At 37.1% G+C, this 23,109-nt stretch overlaps 1 pseudogene; it reads left to right on the top strand.

Annotated features, from left to right (window-relative positions):
- The window catches only part of LOC132304954 (uncharacterized), a 123,662-nt pseudogene continuing 100,553 nt past the window's right edge, over positions 1-23,109 (top strand).

The following is a 23,109-nucleotide window of genomic DNA, read 5'->3' as shown; positions in this document are numbered from 1 at the left end:
ATGGCAGTTGCTTTGACAGGTCACCATGTCGCTGGCGAGACTTTCGCCACCCACACATATCTTTCAGACGACTTGTGGTTTGTTGATTCCGTTCTCTTTCGAAACATTTATATGGCCGGCCACAAGATTCAACGGCTAGGAGATTACTTGACAGCCCTCTGCGCATTCTATATAGGGTGCTGGGTGAACATTCCCGCACTCATCTGGACCGTGATGAGGCAGTTGTATGACACTTATATTAGCAAGGAACAGCCCAAGCGGGCCAAGTTCCTTCCTTTTGGCCACCTCATCACCCAGATTCTTATTGACCAGCGCTACCCATTCCATCTATGGGAGCACCCAGAGATAGGATCCTATTCCTTCCAGAAAAAGGATTTGGATAAGAACTACAATTCCATCATTGGGCGTCTTCAGGACCACGCTATACAGGCAGTAGATGATTTAGAGGAAGATGAGGCAGAGGCAGCCCCAGCAGCAGCAGATCCAGCAGAGGACGATGCACCAGTTGATCCAGCTGCCAAGCGCATGGACATTGATTTAGAGCGACCTGCAGATGAAGAGGAGCAGCACTCTCCAGCTAGGCTGCCTATTCATGAGCAGAAGCTGTGACGACCCTTGTTTTTAGGCCAGCATGTCCTGTGATGAACCGTAAGGATGATCCGATAACAGATCCGAATGCGGAAGCGAAAACAGAAAACATGACTCTAAGAAGTCGTGGGACTCAACAAGAACTGATGCGGAAGCAAAAGATCGAAAATATGACAAATAAGCCCCCAGGGGCAAAATAGTCATTTTTTAAAATGGTATATTCAGGTGCCACCGAACACACCGCTGGAAGGACAACAAAAAACTAATCAAGATGGACTCAAGAATAGCATGATTCGGAGTCCGAACGAAGGAGAAACGGCATGACGAAGAAAAACGAGCACTTAAGGAAAAAAGGGTAAACTGGTAATGATCCAGGAAGAACCGGGTACAACCGAGTACACCGTTACAAAGACAGCGAAAAATTAGTCAAGTTAAAAAAAAAATTCACTTGAATCGGAGTCCGGACGAAAGAGAAAGGCCCAAATGAAGAGTTGACGTCGCGGCGGCCCGACGAGGGGGCCATGGCGCACATGGCGCCCATGCGCAAGCCCACCGGCGTGCATGCCGGCGCCCAAAGACATGGCTGGTGGCAGCCCTTGGCTGCTGCTATATTTTTTTTGATCTGCCCAGAACTGAGGCTTGAAACGGAGGTCAAGATGAGTTTTTATGGAAAAACACGAAGAAGAAACCTCCCCTAAAATCGAGCTTTCTACCTGACTGCGCGGACGGAATCGAAAAAAACTCAATATGAGATCCCCAAAATTCCCCTAGATCAGAATTGAACAAGAGGGTCATAAAGCTGCTAAATGAAAACTGGAAGCTAAAACTTCACGAGGGATTTCTGGTACCAAGATGACATTTTCTGGAAAAACACGAAAAAGAAACCCCCCCCCCCCTAAAATCACGTTTTCTAAGCGACCATGTCGAAAGAAGAAAATAAAACTGAGGTGAAAGGTCCATAATGCCCCTACATCAGAATATGCAAAAAAAAATGCGAAATGAACACAGGAGGCTCAAAACACAAACGATGAGGTTTTGCCCAGAAACGACTATGCACGCAAATGTAACTTACCTATTTAGACGCGCTACAATGGTCCATGGCTTAAAAATATAGCCGATGCAAAATCCGACCCCCCAATGGGCAAAAAGGCAAAAATGAACTTGGAATGGAAAACATGGAATCCAAAAATGTAAAATGGGATCAAATGACCGTTTGGCCCTTGGCCACACTTCATACGAGATTAATAAGACCCTATGAAAGAATGAAAATGGAATTCCCACACCCGATGCAACCATGGTGAAGCAATGACTTGCGATTTTTCAAGGTTTTCATAATATTTTATGAAGTTAAAAAGTTATATAAAATACAATACACATATCATTGGCCTCCGACCTCATCTCATACCTATCAAATACATTGAAAGGAGTGTACTTAAGTACACATTACATACATGGAATCAAATATACATATTTTGACATATAAGTCTACAAAAAGACATTTCATGCTAACATTTGCATGAAATGGAAACTTGAAAGCTACACGACATCCAAGGAATGCTAGGCTTCACGAACCAAGTCTTCGTACCTGAAATATGCCCCAGTATCGTAGGGGTGAGTAACATAAATCTACTCGTAGGAGATAAGCATGCATCGACCTAGCATTTTACAAATTTATCACCTTAAGATGAAACATGTTAAACGGGCTCATGCCACCTAACATCTATGTCCAAGTGAGACTCGGGGAGCATCCTAAGCTACCTTAGAGTCTAAGCAACAAGAATCATGATATACATACATGTATGAAACGAATCATGGTTGGGATAATCCAAAGAACACGACAAGAAGAATGCTTGAGCATAGGTTAACATGAATTGCATTTTCAATACAATTGAACTAGGTCTAGAGTAATCTATACAACATGACAAAAGCATATTTGAATACAAGTTAACAAGAATCACATTATCCATGCAATTCAACAACAAAAGAGCATGTTATACAATGCAACAAGGTTTAAGTTCTCAAAGCCATCAACTTAGAATCTAAAGCACAAAATAATAGCAGTGGTTCATGCCACCTAACGTCTATGTTATAAAAGAATCAATAGGATCAATCATAAGCTTTATTAGAACGTCAAAACACGATTTTCAATATCGATACAATTTAACCAACATTGGAACTTTCAATACAATGCATAAAGCACAATTTCGCAAAGTTAACATCCTGTAACTTAAAATGGAACGACAAATAAGAAACAACAAGTTACAACATCATCTAGTTATCAACTTGAAAATGAAATGCGAAATCAAACAAAGTGGATAATCGGACGTCACGCCGGATCAGACCGACAACATAGTTAGTTTAGGGTTACTAGCCCATGGGTAACCTCCCTATGTGCGCACTAGACCATATAGAGGGACTATCCCCCGTACTAGAACCACGTCCTAGCCATAGTCAAACAACGACATTCCCAAGTTTCCAAAATCAACAAGTTGTGCAACAACGCATATACAACAGGAATGTGCAAGATAATCAACTATCTACTAAGCACAACCAAATTTGGAAACCTATACAATACATGCTCAAAATCCACAACTAATATGATATGATGAATGTCAAATCTTCAGTGTGCGATTCGTTACACACTATGCATGAAAGATGTTAAACACGAAGTGTACAAATCATTACACAAGGCAACAATATATTCAATAAGGAAAACATATTATCACGAATACAAACATAGCAACTATGTTATCCAATGTTCAAAACATAACCAAATGAACATACAACAAGTCTAAGTCCATGATTTGAATATAGAAACCACTTCTAAAACACAACTAGATCATGGAGCAAATTGAAAGAATTTAAATAGATAAACATAATTAAATTCTCTAGATTCCAATTCAATTCCAAATAACCTCAATTTAATACATGTTAAAGGACATGGTATGGTCATCACCTATATCCATTCTAAAACTCAATTAGGTTGTTGGAACAACAAAGTAGAACTTTTATTAAATCATGCTAATTTAATTACCAAGGTTCTAAAACAACTTCTAATAGTCCCAAATTAATATATACTAGTAAACAAGTCATGGCCAATACAAATATCAAGTTAAAACCTTAACTAAGCTAATGGGACCACAAAATAGATTTTAATTAATTCTTTTAATTAAAATCTCTAGATTTTTTAATTTAACCAAATGCTCTCAATTTAACATATCTTAGAGAATATGCCAAGCACTAATGTAATATCACATTACAAGTTTATTTCATTCAATTTAAGACCATGTGACTTAACCTTTCACTAAAGTTAAATATAAATTAAAAGTTGCAATTCTCATGCAATTAATCCCAATTTAATATATGTGAACAACTATACCTAAGCTTAATTTTCTAGCATGCCACAATTCAATTCCAAGTTGTATATCACCATGAGGATTAAATCTTAAATATGGAATTTAATTAAATAAAAGGTTTCAAAACCTAACTGAATATTCTAAATCAAATATATGTGAAGCTATATGGTATGTAAATCAAAAATATCAAGTCGGAATTTAAATAGAGTGAATAGTGTACTCGGGGCAAATTAATTAATAATTACTAATTTTCAAAACACCTCCAATCACTTTGAAATTCAACTATGTTGGAGAGCATGCTAAGGCCTAATTTAATATGCTAACACATATTGATTTTAAGCTAGTTAAGGCCATGTGAATTAATCTTTCACCTAAGATAAATATTAAATAAAATCTTTAATACTTATTCAAATGTTCCAATTTTAAAACAAAACAATGAGCATATCAAGGGGCAATATAAAATCATGCTACATACTTAAACCAAGTCATGAGCAACCGGGAAAATTAGATCCCGTACAAGTAAAATAAATAATAAAATCTCTAGATTTTATATTTAATCATGCAAACAAGTAGTATAAGCATCACAAGCATGCTATATAATAAGAATTTAAACCTAAAACATCCCCTACCTCAATTTGAGATGAAAATCCCAAAGGCCCACTAAAATAAAAGTGCTCCGAATTCGACGATACCGAGAGGTTTTGTCGGGGACAACACCGTGAACATAAATCCGCAAGAAGCCCTATAAAAATCATAACTTGACCTCAAAACCAAACTCAAGAAATGGTCAAAACTGAATTCTAATAAGGGGGAAAGGTAGAACACGGCGAGGGGAACAACAAACGTTAAGGCCGAAGACTTTCCATCAAGGAAAAGTGAACCAAAAGAGAAGAGAGAAGATGGCAGCACCCCTTGGGCTGCCATGGGAGCTCCAGGTCGTGCATGAAGAGGGGAGAAGATCAAAAATGAAATATCTCACCCCCCTTTTATAGAAATCTCAAAAAGTGCCCCGAACGGGCCCCGGCAGGTCTTAAAAAGTAAAATTTGAGCAGACGTGCTCAAATGGCAAAACTTTGTGAATAAAAAAGATTCAAAATAATAAAATATGAACAACGGAAGAAACAGCGTCAAAAACTGAGTCCGGAGCAGAAAGTTATGCCCAAAACAAGTTTGGCAAAAATCGGGGCCAAAAACCCTGAAACTGGAAAACATCGACCAGGAGGAAATTCCAAGAATACACAACTCAACAAAATGTGAAAATGAATCCCGTACGAGGATCCAGGCTCAAAACAAGACATTTTGCAATAACTTTCATTAATTGCACAATTGCCTCCAAAAAGTGAAAACTGCACTTATGGCCCAGAATGAAAATATCTTCCAAAGAATATTTTCCTAAAAACCCCTAAAATAAAATATCTTCAAAAGATATTTACGAAAAACACCCCAAGAAAAGAAAATAATTTCAAACAATTTCGCATCCATGCCCCTATGGACACCGGGTGCAACTAGAGTACTTTCTTGCAAAAGTAAATATACGTATTTCGTGGAAACCACTCAAGATGAAGGCACGTGAAGTCAAAAACCAACTCCGAGCATGAGAAGTGAGGTTGTGCCAAAAACTAACAAACGAAGATAAGACAGAATAGGGAAAAGGACGAACTAGCGCATAGTGTCGAAAAACGAAAAATGTAAAAATGACTCAGTCCTTAAAGGAAGTTGTCAATCCACAGAAAAGACTCTCAAGAACCAATTCTGAGCACTCGAGATGACACTAAGCGACATGAAACAGAGCTCAGAAAAGAAAATTAAACGAAAAAAATTCATTCATAAAATTTCAGGAAAAAAGGAAAGGAAGGCAAATGACCGGGTCGTTACAGGAGCATACTCAAAATTCTCAGTCTTTTGATTCTTCTATACCTGAGTCTCCATATCAGACCCCTGGCTTTGGAGTACGCCTGCAGACTCTTGAGGATGTTGTTGTTGCTTTGCGAGCTGATCTTATGGCCCACAAAGTTGATCTTATGGCCCATAGAGCTGATTTTACTACCTTCCGCACGGATGTCACGACTATGTTCCGAGATCTATCCAGAGATATCCGCGGAGCCCGACCTACCCATCCTACCTCATCATCCTGAGCTCCCAGTTCTTTTTATCTTTTTATGATCCTTCTCTATCTTTGATACTCTATTTTTGATACTATATATCTTTTTTGCAGTCGGTCTATCGGCTTAGATCTTTTGATGGACCAGTACTTTATTTCATTTATCCATGCTTTTATTATGGATGTCATATGATTATGTTCTTATATCTGAATGTTTGACTCCATCAGGTGCGTCACAGTAACTTCAGTGAGAGAGGACTACCCGATTTTCAGGACCACCCTTATACCTCTCTCATTTCTTTATCTCTTTATCCCATTTACACTTGTATGTCCACTGTGCACTGATTATCCCATTTTGTTATCTGATGAGTTTATCCAAGTGCCAATTTTCAGGACCACAGTTAATCTTAAGTTTGGGGGGGCTATGTCACCCACTTTGGATATTTCAGTCCCGATCATTCTTGCTTAGTTGCCTTGGTATACTCTCTCCTTTGTTCTCTTTGCACATTAAGGACATTGTGCCATTTAAGTTTAGGGGGAATGGTGCTTTGCAGTGTTAATTTTAAATTGCATATCTTTTGAGCATGTGCTGTGTATTTGAGGATATTTCTATGATTGGTCCATATCTAGCTATGATTTTGATCTTTTGAGGACTATATTGCTTAAAATTTAAAAATTGCTTGACTTGAGAGTCCAATACTCCTTGTATACCCTTTTAATGCCATTTAAGATTAAATTTTTCGAAAGATTAATATCATGCTTGCACTTGGGGTCCACATCATCTTGATTTTGTGATTATTTTAAGATTCACTCTAGTTTTCTACACTAGCACCGGCGCACACTAGCATTCATTTGTGAGGTACATGCTTTGTTGATTATTGAATTAGTTATATCCCAATTGAGCTAGTAGTGCATTAAAAGCTTTCATTCTTGATAAAGGTAGATAACAACCCCTTTTCACTAAGTAGCCGGGATTCTAGCCTCATCAAGCACTGAACTTATCACGCCGAAAGGTGGAGGGCCCAAACTCTAGGTTAATAATTGAAGTAAAAAATAAAAAAAATAAAAAAAAGAAGAAAAAAAAAAAAAGAAAAAGTTGCAAAAGCAATAAAAAATGAGGACTTCTCCCAAAAGGTGAGAAGTGAGAAATGATTAGATAGAAGTTGTCTTGATTTGTAGCCTAGTTGATTTGAGCTTGTAAGTCCGTAGGGGTATTTGAATGCCTAGTGCCCTAAAGCCATCTGGTTTGGGAGTCATTGACCTAACGCTCGACATCATGAATCGCTAGAAAGCTTAATAGATCAACACATTGTACCATTCTTCCATCTTTGATCCTTTCAAAAAAAAAAAAAAAAATTGAGTGAAAAGAATAAGCGCACCTAGATCAATAAAGCTTTAATAAAAGGTCCACTTTTTGTCTTGATGATCGGTACTAGATTTGTATGCTAGTTTAAGGGTAAGAATGTAATTAATTCCTTAGTTGGCTAAGATAGCAACACATTTGATGCTTGTCCACTCAAAAAGGATTCTAGAATTGTTTTGATTTGCATGATCATTTTCTTGATGTGTGGAGAACCATACTTGCTTGCTTGATGTTGAGATTCTGAGAGATTGCTTAGAAATGGTTAAAAGAATGCATACTTGACGTAGTTTTCTCCCAATGATTGTTTATAATATTGGTACCTCTTTAGAAAGAATGAGCTTAATGTTTGTGGGTATCATTTTTGGAAACCCTCACGAGACTTCACTCGTCCACTAGGGGAAACCTAGGGGTTTAAAAGGCTTGTTGCATGTGTTAAATGCAATCGTGTTCCCTACGAAAGTGGTGTTATCCATTTATTGATTTGTAGTTATAGTTGTTTAGTTATTCATTTCATTCCTTTACTTTATAGTTTATTACTAGGGACTAGCAATATTTAAGGTTGGGGGTGTGATGAGCACTAAAAAGTGCGTATTTAAACCCTTTAAGCTTTGGTATTCTAGTACATTTATCTATCTTACTTTACCGTTTTAGATTGATTTCATGTTATTTCTCTTTTCAGGCACTTATCCCGAAAATAAGCTAACTCAGCCAAATAAGAGCTTAAATGAAGCAATTCTGAGATGAAACAAAGAAATGAGCAAAGTGGAGAAAGAAAGAAGCAAAAGGAAGAAAGGTGGACATTTAGCATTTCTTGATCGATCCAAGATAAAGGTTCGATCGATCCAACATGGATCGATCTCAGCATTTTAAGATAGATCCAAACCTCGAACCGAAAGCAGAAAGCCCAAAGTTCGATCAATCGAACACCTTTGTCCTCATCCAAATGATTGATCTTATCCATTTGCACCACCCTACCAACCACTTTTGTCCTTTTCCCCATAAATATCTTTAAAATATCTCAACTTTGTTCTTATTTGGAGAACGTACCCCAGTTGGATCGATCTAGCCTTAGTTCGATAGATCTCAGCCAAGTTCGATCGATCCAAGTCCAAGGTTCGATCGATCAAACTTCCTCCAGTGCGAAAAAGTTAAAAAGCCAGCTCATTCAAGTTGTCTTGTATCCAATCATTGGGGAATATGCTTTGCATGACCCCAGCTCATTTTGTGTGTTATTTGACCTACCTATATAAGGAATATGATACACTTTTTGAGAAAAAAGAAGAAGGAGATTTTTAGTAATTTGGTAGAGGCAACTTTAGAAGCTAAAGACACTATTGGAGGTTTTTCATCAACAAGGAGCAGATTTCTTCCATGGAGCTTACCCTTGAGGGTTGGAGGAGCACTACCATGAGTGGCTAGACATCCTCTTGGGGCTAGAATTAGCCCTAAGCATGCACTTTCTATATCTTAATCTTGTGTATTATTGAGGGATTAGTATTGTAATACATGTTTTGACACTTTGTTATATATAGATCTTGTTTATTCAATGATTTATATGGTTTAATGCTTTCAATTGATCATTTCATTCTATCCACATGTCTATGTATGCTAGAATAGATGTTCATGTGCTTATCTCTAGATTTTGTGTTATTGATACATGTCTATGTATATTAATGCTATAGATCTAGAGATTGTCAAAACATAGTGCTTAATGGAATGTTCTTATGATTTACTAGATGGTTCATACTTATTCCTTGATGGATTGTACCTCTCCTTTAGTTTACTTTCATGCTAGTAGTATAGATATAGTGTAGTTGTAGTGTAGTGTTAAATGGGAGGATAATCCATGCTTGTTGTTTGATGTTTTATACTTTTGAATGCAAGTAGCATATGTCTCTAACATTGTGGTATATTTGGATTGTGAGCTTAATGAAATGATTAATGACTTGTTTTGATCTATTGTGCCTTTCACATGTTGTTTAGATAATATATGATTAACTAGTCATCCTTACTTATTGAATCAACCAAATACACACACACACCAATATTGCAACACACCATTTGCCCTCATTAGTCACTTGTCAATGGTATAGAAATGCATTGCTTGGTAGTGATCTCTAAACCCCAAGACTCTTCTCTCTCTTATTTACTCTTAATTGCTTTCTATTACTTAGTTTAATTTAGTTGCTCTCTAGTTTAAACAACCAACCAACCATTTGTTTGATCACTCAACCTAAGAACCCTAATCGCGATTCCACAGCACAATTCGACCTAGCAAAATCCACAATCCCTTGGGACGATCCCTACTCGCCCTAACTATATTTTTAGTAAAGGTAGTAGTGGCTTTTATAAATGTAAAACTCTTGGCCCTCGCCTTAATGCACACTCTCAAGCTTATGGTGTGGCGACACACCACCAGATGCCCATAACAAATATTCTTGTTGTTGAAATCTTTGATATTTAGGGCATTGATTTTATGGGTCTTTTTCTTCTGTCTTATGGATATCAATATATTTTGCTTTCCGTTGACTATGTTTCTAAATAGGTGGAGGCTTGTGCTACCAAAACAAATGATCACTCTGTGGTTGTCCAATTCCTTAAATCCAACATTTTCACTCATTTTGGTATGCCAAGAGCTATGATTAGTGATGGAGGAAAGCATTTTTGCAATCAATTCTTAAGGAAATTCTTTCTTAAGTACTCTGTTACTCATAAAGTCGCCACTCCTTACCATCCTCAAACAAGTAGGCAAGTAGAAGTTTCAAACCGGGAAATTAAACATATTTTTGAGAAAATGGTTAACACAACCCGGAAGGGTTGGTCACGTAAGTTGAATGACGCTTTGTGGGCTTACCGAACGGCATATAAGATTCTCATTGGCATGTCTCCTTATAGACTTGTTTATGGAAAGCCTTGCCATTTTTCGGGTGAGCTAGAACACAAAGCTATGTGGGCAATTAAAAAGCTCAATCTTGACCTTGACAAAGCCAGAGAGAACCGATTACTCCAATTGAGTGAGTTAGAAGAGTTGAGATACAATGCCTATGATAATGTCAAACTCTACAAAGAGAGAACTAAAGCTTTTCATGACAAACACATTGTGAAGAAATCTTTTGAGCCTGGTCAAAAAGCTTGGCTTTTCAACTCTAGGTTAAAACTCTTCCCCAGGAAGTTACGTACCAAATGGGAAGGTTTGTATGAGATCATCTCTGTTGCACTGCATAGGGTGGTTGAAATTCAAAGTTTAAAGAATGGTAACACATTCAAGGTGAACGGGTAAAGGTTGAAACCCTACATTGAGGGACAGGTTTTTCAAAGGTATATGGAGGCTGCCCTTTTGGTAGATCCAATTTATGAAGAGATATAGTGATGCACTCAATGTTTTCAATGATAAGTTCAAATTCTTACTTATTTTTGGCTGTTCGATCAATCTCAAAAGAGTTTTGATCGATAGAACATCATCTCTGCATCCAATCATCTTTTTATTCCATCGTGCGAACATTTCCTGCATATTTCAACTCTCTGTGTATCATGCGAATTTTCTTTCCGATCGATCTGAAAATTCCAAGATCGATCTGGTTTTCCTTGGATCGATCGGAGTTCTATACTTAGAAAATTTTTGGATCTCTGCATTTTTCATCTCTCTGTGTATCGTTCGAAGTTGTATATAGACTTTCAGGTTTGGATCAATCATGATTTGATCGATCTTTGTTTGATCGATCAGGACATTTCAAAAAAAATAAATAATAATAATAATAATAATAGTAATAATAATTAAATCGATCTTTCAAAGCAGCATTCTGTCTAGCTAGAGACATTAAACTTAGCACTCATTGTCCATATTTTCTTGCATTTTGTATATACTTGTTTTCATTAAACAAAAATATAAAAACTTTTCACCATGGTGCCCTTATGTGTAGTCATGCATACTTTATGCTTTAATTAGGGCTAAATCTCATATCTCTCTTACATCTTGTGTTATATTGTCTTAAAATGCATGATTTGATTATTCTTATCCCATTTGATATTTGATGTGAGTTTGCTAGTGTGGTTATTCAAGTAGGTTGTTGATTCCAAGTTTGGGGGAGATGCCTCTTTATATTGGATCATTGCCGGGCTTCATGATTTGCCACCACGGTATACTCTTTCCATCTTTTCCATTGTTTGCATTGCACATTGAGGATAATGTGTGGTTTAAGTTTGGGGGTAAGGTGTCTTTGTTACATTCTACTTAAGTTTGAGACTTAATGCATGATTGACATTGGAGATCCATGCTAGCTATGATTTTGATATTTTAAGGACTATATTGCTTAAAATTTAAAAATTGCTTAACTTAAGAGTCCAATACTCGTTGTATGCCTTGTGGATGCCATTTAGGAGTAAATTTTTCGAAAGATTGATATCTTGCTTGCACTTATGGTTCACATTATCCTGATTTTGTGATTGTTTTGAGATTCACTCTAGGATTCTACAGTAACACAGACGTACACTAGCATTCATTTGTGGAGTACATGCTTTGTTGATTATTAAATTGGTTATATCCCAATTGAGCTAGTAGTGCATTGAAAGCTTTCATTTCTGATAAAGATGGATAACAAACCCTTTTCATTGAGTAGCCGAGATTCTAGCCTCATCAAGCACTGAATTTCTCGCGCCGAAAGGTGGAGGGCCCAAACTCTAGGTTAATAATTGAACTTGAAAAAATAAAATAATAATAAAATAAATAAAATAATAATAATAATAATAATAAAATGTTATTGCAAAAGCAAAAAATAAAATAAAATAAAAGTGAGGAAATCTCCTAAAAGGTGAGAAGTGGGAAATGATTAGATGGAGATTGTTTTGATTTGTAGCCTAGTTGATTTGAGCTTGTAAGTCCTTAGGGGTGTTTAAACACCTAGTGCCCTAAAGCCATCCGGTTTGGGAGTCATTGACCTAACGCTCAACCTCATGGATCGCTAGAAAGTTTAATAGATCAATACATTGCGCTATGCTTCCATCTTTGATCCTTAGGGTTAGAAAAAAAAAAATTTGAGTGAAAAGAGTAAGCACACCTAGAACAATAAAGCTTTAATAAAAGATCCACTCTTTATGTTGATGATCGGTACTAAATTTGTGTGCTAGTTTGAGGGTAAAGATGTGATCATTTCTTTAGTTAGCTTAGATAGCAACATATTTGATGTCAGTCCACTCAAAAAGGATTCTAAAGTTGTTTTGATTTGCATGATCATTTTCTTGATTTGTAAAGGACCATACTTGCTTGCTTGATGTTGAGATTTTGGAAGATTGCTTGGAAATGTTTGAAAAATTGCATACTTGAGGTAGTTTTCTCCTAATGCTTGTTTACAATATTGGTACCTCTTTTGTGAGAATGAACTTAATGTTTGTGGGTATCATTTCTGGAAACCCTCACGAGACTTCACTCGTCTGCTAGGGGTAACCTAGGAGTTTAAAAGGCTTGTTACATATGCTAAATGCAATCGTGTTCCCTACGAAAGTGGCGTTATCCTTTTATTGCTTTCTAGACCATAGTTGTGTAGTTGTTCACTTCATTCCTTTACTTTATAGTTCCTTGCTTAGGACTTACAATATTTAAGTTTGGGGGTGTGATGAGTGCTGAAAAGTGCGTATTTAAACCCCTTAAGCTTGAGTATTCTAGAACCTTTATCTATCTTATTTTCCAGTCTTAGACTAATTTCATGTTATTGCCCTTTTCAGGCGTTTATCCCTAAAATAAGTCAATTCAACCAAATTAGAGCATAAAAGAAGCTATCTTAAGCTGAATGGAAGAAAGGAGCAAATAGAAGCAAAGTGGTGGAAAAATAGCAAGCTTCGATCGATCTCATAGTGATCGATCCAGCCTCATCAAGATGGATCAAACCCCTTGTCCTTATCCTCAAAAATTTTCATCTTCGATCGATCTCACCATTCATTCGATCGATCAAACTTCCTTGATCTTATCCCCACCTACCACTTTTGTGTTGTTCCCAAAATATCCCAAAATATCTCAGAGATTTGTTGTATTCCAAAAAGACGCCGCCATGGTTGATTGATTTAGACAAACTTCGATGGATTTGGCCAGAGTTCGATTGACCCCATCGGAATTCGATCGATTGAACCTCCTTAAGTCCAAAATAAAACAGAGTCCAGCTTATTGAAAGATAGCTCGTGGTATAATCAATGGAAAAGCCCTTGTGCACGAGACCTGACCATTGGGTGTGACACTTGACCTACCTATATAAGGATTTTGAGCCATTTTTACACATAGATTCAATCATACAATCATAGAGAAATATTGGAGAGAAGGCTAGAGATAAGAGAGCTATACACCATTTGAGAGTTCTTCCATTCATCTAGGGTTTCCATCAAGAAGGAGATCATTCCTACCATGGAGATAGCCCTTGAGTGTTAGATAACTACTTCAATGAGTGGCTAAACATCTACTTGGGGCTAGAGTTAGCCCCTAAGTTTGCTTCCTAGACCTAGTCTTTTGTATATTTTTGGGGATTTAATTGTAATAAATGTTTTCATCTTGGATTCATATATATCTTGTGGTTTCTCCTTGATGTGTATAGGTTAATGCTTTCAATTGATTATCTACTTCTAATCATATGTCTATGTATGCTAGAATGGATGATTCATGTGATTTTCTCTAGATTTAATAGAATTCATGCATGTCTAATTGTATTAATGAAGTTAATCTAGTGATGATCAAAATATAGAGCTTAATTGGACACTCTTGTAATTTATTTGATGGTTCACACTTGTTTCTTGATGGATTGTGCCACACCTTTAGCTTAATTAGTTTAATTTTCATGTCTTTAGTCTAGATGTAGTGTAGTTGCTTTAAATTCCTAGATAGGTGGACAATCTATTCTTATTCCTTGGTGTTCCATACTTATGAATGGAAAGGGTGTATGTCTTTAGATAGTTGTGTGTGCACAAATTGTGGTTTCATTGAATGGATTTTGGTTTCATTTGATAGGTTGTGCTTTCCATTTAATTTGGCTAGACAATCTATAATTATTTGCCATCAATGCTTAGTTTCAATTAATGTTACACACACACAAGTTGCAATTCAATTTCCCCATTGATGTACAATTACTAGTGTTTAGTGAAGTCAAGCTTAGTGGTGAGCTCTAAAACCCTAAGTCCTCTCCTTTATATCTTTTTCTTTCTTTCTAGATTATTTCCTTGTATTTGTTTTAATTTTAATTGCATTGTAGCTTAGCTAACTAAATAAATCATCTTTTGATCACTCTACCTACTAATCCAACCTTGTTTCCATTTCAAATACGCACCCAACCCCCTGGGACGATCCCTACTCACCCTAGCTATATTTAGTAGTTAGGGTAAGTAATGGCATTTTATAAATTTAAAACTTGGCCACACTTTTACTGCACTAATTTGGGTACAACGCGGCGAGCATACCAAGAACCCTAAAGAAAATCCTCTCCCTCACAATCTTTTGTTAGAATCCAAAACTAACTGACTTGATTCAAGCCTCTACCCTCTCTTTATCCCCGGATGAGTTTCAAAACAAAACAACTCGTCAAAATTCAAATCCCCCCTTTATCTGGAACAGAATATGACTTATTCAAAATGGGGGCCCGTAACCTTGCGTCCGGACATGAAGAATGGTGTTTGGACACGATGTCCTAACAGTTGGCGTCCGAATGCCAATTCATGTATCTGGACGCGAAGTTCTAATAGGTGTCGTCCGGTTCTTGCGTCTAGACGCGAGGCATGCTACTTGGCTTCTTCTTTCATTTCTCCTTCAAAACCACTTGATATGTAGGCCCGATATGACTTATGCTCCAAAAGCCCTTAAAACCTAATTCTTATTCCTTTTTAGCAATAAAACCTCCAAAAACACAAAAACATAAAAATGTAGTTAATCTATATAAACATATCAAATAAAGGGCTTAACTAATGCAATTAAGGGTGCTTAAATATACAATATTTGATGCTTATCACACCCCTAAACTTACATTTTGCCAGTCCCTTAGCAAAACAAAATTGAAACACAAATGTCTCCTCTTTCGTGGGAGTGACGATTGCATTTAGCACATGCAACAAGCCTTTTAGACCCCTAAGTATCCCTAGAGGACGAGTGAAGTCTCGTGAAGGTACCAGAAATGATATCCACAAACATCAAGCAACAAGGCTCATTCTAGTATAAATTGAAACATATGACTTTGGGGGAAAGACTCTATCATGAAGACTACAACAAGTATGCATACAATGACTTCTCAAAACAATATTCAATTCCCAGCATTGATGCATCAACAAAATAGTCCACATACATAATCTTCAACATCTCATTTATAATAGAATTTCATCTCAAGTTCCTTAGAAGTGAACCGGAATTTTATTTTCTTTTTATAATGCACTTTTAACCCTTTTATGGCTCATACAATGTCTTTCACATCCTTAATTTATCTTTTGAAATCATAATCCAAGGCATGAATTTATTTGAACACATTTTGTGTTGCTTTTTATTTTTATTTTTTTATTATGCATGACCATGTGCAATGTCTAAGTTCTTTAAGCTCTCTAATCACCCCATATAACAAGCATTGAGCCAACGACTCCCAAACCAGATGGTCATAAGGCGTTAAGTGTAAAGACACTCCTAAGGGCGTAATGACTCAAAATGGTTAAGCTGAGAACTTAAACTAATCATACATCTTACATTCTTTCCTTATCTTCCTTTTTAATTAGTTGACATATTGAAAGAATGCATTTTTATTAATTTTTTTTTTCAATGCCAAGGATTATTTCATTCATCCGACTTACTAATTCAGGGAGCCAATTAAGTAAAACCACAAGGAAGGGAATGCAATTTCTGGTGTGCTCAATGTGCATTGTGAAGTCACTTAGAGATGAAAGACTCCAAAATAAAACATTTAAATCATGCAGTGGACCTTTTTCATTTGAGCACTCAAGCCAGCAACTTCTAATCATTCATTGATATCATATATAAGTATACAAGTTGTCTTAATCACATAAATTCCCCCCAAACTTAGTTCCAATATCACCAAAAATCATTTGCCTACACACATTTTTTTTTCCTTTTCAATTCAACTATATGTACACAATTCAACCATATTCAACAATGACAATGTGCCTGTGAATAACAACTCTCAACACCCCCAAACTTACATATACATTGTCCATAATGTATGAAAACAAATATAGAAAAATTAAGTAAAGATGTGTAAAAGGAGAGAAACTACCGAGTGCGAGATAGAAACTCCAGTGCAACCAGTCTTAGTCAGAAAACTAAACTTCTCTCCCCCAAACTTGGACCTGATAATCTATTCACAAAAAAAAAAATTGGGTACCAAGTATAAAAGCATAAACATATATAAAGATATCAATATGAAGTAAAATGTCATACTTTATTCAAAACTGGGAAAGAAAACCAAAATATGCACACATCAAAAAGTGTACCCACAATTGTCATGCCAAAATGGCCCAAAACCTAGAATTACTTAAAACACACAAGGCAGAAATAAATAGCATTAACTAGATAAACTAAAGAGCAACACAATGCTCAATCCTCCATAAAGGTGAAGGACGATGGACAAGGACCAGCACCACCACGGTCGATAAGTGACTGCATCATTGTCTACAGAAGTTGTTATCCTTCTCTTGTCTCCTTATGAAAGTCTGTAAGGGTGCCCTCCATGGTACCGACCCGCAGCTGAAGAGCATCAAGCCGAGTGCTAAAAGAGTTATACTCTGCCCTAGTCATGACAGGTGGCATTGGACCAGCAGGTGCAGGATCATCATGCTCAGCCTCCAAAGGAATATCCACATCACCCTAATTAAACTCATCACTGATGCGTAGCTGTCTACCCTTTTTCAATTGAGAGCAGCTCTTCTTCCATTTAGTGAGATTGTACTGATACACATCCTCCTTCTTCTCCTCACTTCGGCACACCTTGAGTCCCTTTTTCTTTAGCATTTTTATGATCAAATAAGGAAAGGGAAACACCCATGTCAAAGCATTATCCACTTGCTTCACAATGAGTTCACGATAGAGTTTCAGAATTTGATCCCAAATTAACTGTAGAACACAAAACCAATATACCCTTTTCGCAACATAGAGGATAGTCAGAAAAGCACCCTTTCGTTCTGAATGCCTAGCAACCGGAAAGATGTTCTGACTAAGGACAGAGTCTAAAAACCAAAACCGGCATGAAATGTAAGACTTGTTAGTGCTCGTTGTGCAATGATGTGTGAAGTTGTTGTGACAAATTTTACGCACAATGTCCGGTAAGGTAATTATGTTCAGGCAACCGCCATAGATAGGCTCATTCTTATCATTTAAAGGGGAAGTCATACGAACGTCCCAAGCTGTGGTAATTTCATTGATGGTTAATGTGAAAGGCATGCCATTAATTGTTGTCCATATCACGTTTGGCTCGGCACATGAGTGTGACGTGTTGGCATAAAATTGCTGGCTGATTTGCGGAAGGAAAACACGAGCACATGGCTTAAATAAATTGTCAAGACCACGATTTTTCAACTCTAAAACTAACCAAACCATTTCTGGATGGTCTTGAAATTCATGCTCAATTGTGAATTCAGTCACATATTCAATGGGCCAGTCAGTCCAATCCAGGGCAGGAACTTCCTCAGAAGACCCCTCTGAAGTGCGAGGGCACTTAGAAGCAGAAGAAGATGCCATTTGAGTGAAGGAAGTTGGTTCAAGACTTTTGTTAAACACGTGATGTGCAGGACTGAAAAGTAAAGAACACTTTTGAATATTAGAATGATTGTAATCCAACAAACATGAATCTAGAATGCAAGCATAACAATTTCTCACTTAATAAATCAATCTCCCATAAAATCAAGTTTTAATCTCTATGAAGTATTCAAGAATCAAAAAAAGGAAGATAAAAGAACTTACCTTAATTTGAAGATTTAAACCTTGCCTTCTTTAATGGAATGATGATAATGGAAGAGGAAGATTTAATGAATAATGGAGATGGAGAGGGTAAAAAACAAGTTTTAGAAGGTGTGTAAGGTAGGGTTAGAAGGTGGGAGGCAGAGGTTGTGAAGATGGAATAAAGGAAGTGCAAATATATAATGAAGGGTAGGAAATATTAAAACCCAAGCTGGGCTCGGGTTTACTTACTGGGCTTTCGCATCCGGACTCAAGAGCTGGCATCCGAACGCGGACGGTAATGTTACGCACACTGGGAGATGTATGTGCGTTATGGGCTGCTATATATGAAATGGTGTCCGGATGCAAGTTTTGGCATCCGGACGCGAGAAGTAGTAGGTGTTGGCGTCCGAACGCATGTGCTTCTAGGTGGTGGCATCCAGACACAGTATGTGGCGTTCAAACGTGAGATACTTCAGTTATTGGCATCCGGACGCGGGAAATGGCATCCGGACGCAAATATGCTCAGTCTTTTTATGGATTATAGCTTAAAGACTCCCGAAAATGTTACCAAACCTTTATATGACTAAAGAAACCCACAATGACCACTAGAATGGAAATTTAAATGATTCTTGAATAATGCAAAGTGGAGTCCCTACATAGGCATTTTTAGAGATTTTTTTTTTTTTTTTTTGGTTCATGGTAACAATGATATAAGGAAGCTTAGAATGGAAAGAATTTGCTTCCTTGAAGTGCTAAATTTAATGTTGATAGCTAGACGATATGGGAATCTATCTAGTCCTCGTAAATTGGATCCGTCAAGATGATGGAATCCACATATCCGACCAGAACTAGATTGTTAATGTAAGGCTTACGCCGCTGACCATTAACTTAAAAAGATTCCCATTCTTTAGGCCTTTGAACTCAACTGCACCAAGGGGGAAGACAGAAATGATTAGGAAGTGACCTTCCCAACGTGAACGGAGCTTCCCAGGGAAGAGTTGCAATCGGAAATTAAAAAGCCAAACGTTTTGACCCAAATCAAAAAACTTCTTGACGATATACTTGTCATGGAACGCTTTAGTCTTTGCTTTATAAAGTTTGGCATTTTTGTAAGCCTCTTTTTGGATTTCTTCTAGCTTATTGAACTGCAATCTTTGGTTAGAGCCGGCCTGATCAAGATTGAAATTGAAACTTTTTATGGCCCAAAAGGCACGATGCTCTAATTCAACCGGGATATAACATGCGTTACCGTAAATGAGCCTGTATGGGGACATGCCAATTGGCGACTTAAATGCAGATTGGTAGGCCCAAAGCGCATCGTTCAGTCGTAATGACCAATCTTTGCGATCCGGTTGATCTATCTTTTCAAGAATATGTTTGATTTCCCGCTTTGAGACTTCCACTTGACCACTTGATTGTGGATGGTAAGGCGTGGCAACCTTGTAAGTGACAAAGTACTTAAGGAGGATGGATCAAAGATAGCGATTGTAACAATGAGATCCTCCATCACTTAAGAGTGCTCGAGGTGTACCAAACTGACTGAATATAATTTTTTGAATGAACTGGACCACTACAGTGTGGTCATTGGTTATGGTTGCCTCAGCCTCTATCCATTTAGATACATAATCCATCGTTAGGAAAATATAAACATAAGCATAAGAAGATAGAAATGGTCCCATAAAATCTATTCCCCAAACATCAAAGATTTCGATAATTAGAATTGAGTTCAATGGCATCATGTCCCTTTTGGACATGGCCCGAAGCTTTTGACACCGTGTACAAGACTTACAAAAATTGTAAGTGTCCCTGAATAATGACAGCAAATAAAATCCACTCTGAAGGACTTTGGATGAAGTCTTTTTGGTACTAAAGTGTCCTCCACATTCAAGAGTGTGGCAGAATTTTAAAATATTTTGGACATCAGATTCAGGAATGCATCTCCGGATTATTTGATCTGGGCAATATTTGAACAGTTCCGGGTCTTCCCAAAAGAAATTTTTGTTTGAGCGAAGAATAGGTCTTTCTCTTGCTTAAACCAATGAGATGGAATTTTTCCAACCGTAAGATAGTTTACAATGTCAGCAAACCAAGGAGACGACACATGAGAAATCTTAAATAGCTACTCATCTAGAAAGGAATCATGAACTAGAGAAAAATCAAAACTGTTCTCAATAGAAAGCCTAGAGATATGGTCTGCAACCACATTGTCAGTTCCTTTCTTGTCCTTCATTTCAATGTTGAACTCTTGGAGTAAGAGTATCCAATGAATAAGTCAAGGTTTGGTCTCTTTCTTTGCAAGTAAATGCCTTAACACTGCACAATTCGTGAAGACAATGACTTTGGATCCAAGAAGATATGAATGGAATTTATCCAATGCATAGACAACTGCTAGCAACTTTATCTCAGTTGTTGTATAATTCAATTGAGCATCTGAGAGGGTCTTGCTAGTGTAGTAAATAGCATAAGGAGTTTTATCCACACGCTGGCCCAAAACAGCACCTAATGCATAATTGGATGAATCGCACATGATCTCAAAGTGAAGAGACCAATTAGGTGGTTTCATGATTGGGGTAGAAGAGAGTAATGAACAGAGCTTTTGAAGAGCTTCCAAACAGGCTTCGTCAAAGTTAAAATGAGTGTCCTTTTAAAGAAGATTCCATAAAAGCCTAGATATCTTGCTGAAATCCTTGATAAAGTGGTGATAAAAGCCAGCATGTCCAAGAAAAGATCGAACTTGTCTCACCGAAGAGGGAGGAGGAATGTTATGAATTAATTCAACTTTTGCCTTATCAACCTTAATCCTTCTTTTAGACATATTGTGTCCCAAGACAATCCCTTCTTGTACCATGAAGTAACTTTTCTCCCAACTGAAAATCAGATTGGTACCTTTATATCTTTGAAGCACAAGTGAAAGATTATGAAGATAGGAGTCAAAGAAGATCCAAAGACAGAAAAATCATCTATGAATACTTCAAGAAATTTTTCGACCATATTGGAAAATATGAACATCATGCATCTTTAAAAAGTGGCTGGTGCATTACATAACCCAAAGAGCATGCGACGATAAGCGAAAGTTCCAAAAGGACAAGTGAATGTGGTCTTCTCTTGATCTTGAGGATCTACAGCCACTTGGTTATAACCAGAATAACCATCAAGAAAATAATAATAACTTTGGTCAGCTAACCTTTCTAGGATTTGATCAATGAATGGAAGTGGGAAATGATCTTTCCTAGTTGCAGAGTTGAGTTTCCGGTAATCTATGCACACACGTCAACCAGTGGTGGTGCGTTGTGGCACAAGTTCTCCCGCTGAATTTTCAACAACAGTGAGGCCGGACTTTTTTTGAATAACTTAAGTGGGGCTTACCCACTTGCTATCCGAGATGGGGTAAATGATCCCCGCATCTAATAGCTTGATTACCTCTTTCATAATAACCTCCTTCATGTTAGGATTCAATCGATGCTGCACTTCTCGTGAAGATTTGGCATCCTCCTCCAAAAGAATGCGGTGCATGCAAATGGAGGGGTCAATTCCTTTTAAATCAGCCACCGACCAATCAATAGCTTCTTTGTGCTCTTGTAGCACAGCTAAAAGGCTGTTTCCTTGGTCTTTGGAAAGTTCTGATGCAATGATGACCAGAAGAGTTTTATTTACACCAAGAAGAACATACTTGAGATTAACCGGGAGTGGCTTTAACTCAAGTTGAGGTGGAGATTTCAGTGAAGGAATGGGAGGAGTGCTGGAAATTAATGGAAGAGGTTCCTTTGGCACTTTCCAAGACTCAACCAAAGAGTTGACTACACGAATGGATTGATCAATATCAAAATTTTTTAAATTAAAATGAGCCAAGCAAGTTTCAAGAGTGGTGGTGGTTGTGTTGCCGCACCAATACCGAAGCTTGAAAAGTGTGTTTTTAGAAAGTGTGTGAGTGTACAATGTGGCCAAGTTTTAAATTTATAAAAGCCAATACTATCTCTAAATAAAAATATAGCTAGGGTGAGTAGGGATCATCCTTAGGGATTGGTGTCGTATTGAGGTGTGGAAACAATATTAGGGTTAGTAGGTCGAGTGATCAAAAGATAGTCGATTTGTTTGATTACGTTAAAAATTAAACTAATCAAGCTCAATTTAAAACAAGTAATTAAAGGATAGAGAAAACAAGAGATAGAGATCTTGGGATTTAGAGATCACCACTAAGCATAACCTTTCTACATACTTAATGAACAATTAATAAGGGGAAAACATGTGTTGCAATATTGGTGAGTGTGTGTGGTTGTTTCAACAAGCATGGATAACCAATTAAGCATATATTGTCTAAGCAACATAGTGAAAAGCACAATATATCAAACTAAACCATTAATCATTCCTTTAAGCTCACAATCCAAACACATCACAAGGATAGAGACATATGCTACTTGCATTCAAAAGTATGGAACATCAAACAACAAGCATAGATTGTCCACCCATCTAACAACTAAGGCAACTACACTACTACTAAGCTAATGGCATGAAATTAATTAAACTAATTAAACTAAGGGAGAGGCACAATCCATCAAGAAATGAGTATGAACCATCAAATAAACCACAAGAGCATTCTATTAAGCACTATGCCTTGACAATCTCTAGATCTATAGTATCAATACACATAGACATGCATCAATAACACAAAAGCTAGAGATAAACACATGAGCATCTATTCTAATGTACATAGACATATGGATAGAATAAAATAATCAATTGGAAGAATTAAACCACATAAATCATTGAATAAACAAGATTCATGTATAAATAGGTGTCAAAA

Source organism: Cornus florida, unplaced genomic scaffold (assembly GCF_030987335.1).
Source record: "Cornus florida cultivar Cherokee Brave unplaced genomic scaffold, ASM3098733v1 CherokeeBrave_3.0.0_Hap2_Chr04, whole genome shotgun sequence".
NCBI classification, from domain to species: Eukaryota; Viridiplantae; Streptophyta; class Magnoliopsida; order Cornales; family Cornaceae; genus Cornus; species Cornus florida.
Note: the sequence above shows the minus strand (reverse complement) of the source record. Positions and strands in the feature narration are given on the sequence as shown.